This window comes from Aegilops tauschii, unplaced genomic scaffold (assembly GCF_002575655.3).
Source record: "Aegilops tauschii subsp. strangulata cultivar AL8/78 unplaced genomic scaffold, Aet v6.0 ptg000433l_obj, whole genome shotgun sequence".
Taxonomy (NCBI): domain Eukaryota; kingdom Viridiplantae; phylum Streptophyta; class Magnoliopsida; order Poales; family Poaceae; genus Aegilops; species Aegilops tauschii.
In genome coordinates this window covers 1,740-3,090 of record NW_027332675.1, presented here as the reverse complement: position 1 = coordinate 3,090, position 1,351 = coordinate 1,740, and the positions used below count along the sequence as shown (strand labels likewise).

Sequence of the window (1,351 nt, the reverse complement as noted above, 5' to 3'; positions counted from 1 at the left end):
GAAAAAAGTAACTATCATTCCTTTTTCTGACGAATCACGTAATCCTCCAAGTTCACGAACTAATAAGGTTATAAAATGAATCGTAATCACAATTGAAATCGTTGAGAAAGAGATATGAGTTAGTATATGTTCTAAAGTTGCAAATAGCATAAGGGGAAGGTCCCATTACAAAATTGTAAATTTCGAATTGATTTCTAATCTATTGTATTCTTTTTCAAGAATGCCGCCACTCGGATTCGAACCGAGATGCTTGAGCACTGCTTCCTAAGAGCAGCGTGTCTACCAATTTCACCATGGCGGCTAACTTCAAATAATAGGTAACTTAAAAGAATAATAGCTATTATCTTGGGAATCGTCGATATTGGGAAAGTCCATAAAATTTAGGAACATTAGAGTTTTCATTAAAATAGACTTCGTTTGGTAGTATCGTTTCCATTTTTTTTTTTACAATAAACTCTTGCTTTGCCCAATAGAAACACAAACACTGCTTGAAAGAGTTGGAATTTCTTTTTTCTAACTTGCAATTGTAGAACTAATTTTTTCTAATTAATTTCTCGTTTACATTTTGAAAATTCTTTCAATACAATGAAAAAAATCCAAAAGGGTTTCTATTTAATGATGAAATTAAAATGGATAAATGGAAAAGGCTTTTTGGATTTTTAAAAATTTCTAGAATGAAAGTCTTATGCTCTTATTAATAAGATTTACTAACCTTATGATTTTGGAGAAGATAGGTGGAAGTTGTAAGTCCTATTGTAAGAATACTCCACTTTTCATAATTTTCATAATAGAATATGAGGATTCTATTATGAAAATTATGAAAAGTTCATTGATAGGAAAAGAATACTTAGCACACAGTATACCAAACAAAACTTTTTTTTCTTGTATATATAAGATAAGAGGGGTTTTTTGTTCTAAGAATATTGTACCGAGTAATTCGACACATAAAAGTACATTCAAAGAAGAATCAAAATTATTAAATAATTGGAATTCTTTTTTGATAAGTCAATTCATATTATTCCAAAATCTTATTATTTGTTTGTTGCCCAGAAAAACCCTTTGGTTTTGGATGCTCATTACCGCTCGAAAATGATCTTGATTTTACTAAAGAATAAGATTGTACTATGGAAAAATAAGTCTTTTTCTTCCAAATATTTTTACGAATACGCTTTTTTGACATTGAAGTACGTTTTTTTGGAACTGCCATTCAAAAAGGAAATTACTTTTTTCTAGTTGTATGTGAAAGACATCTATTGCTGCAAATCAATCCTTCTTTCTTCTTTTTATTAGTATTTATACTTAGATACTGAAAGATACTTAAATTTTGAATTATTTTTTACTTCATTTTGTC

General features: G+C 28.7%; 1 non-coding gene across 1 annotated transcript; it reads right to left on the bottom strand.

The window, feature by feature from the left end:
* Window positions 1–221: 221 nt before the first annotated feature.
* On the bottom strand, window positions 222–301 carry TRNAL-UAG (transfer RNA leucine (anticodon UAG)). The gene has a single exon. It is a non-coding gene; the product is annotated as a tRNA-Leu (tRNA).
* Window positions 302–1,351: the final 1,050 nt, after the last annotated feature.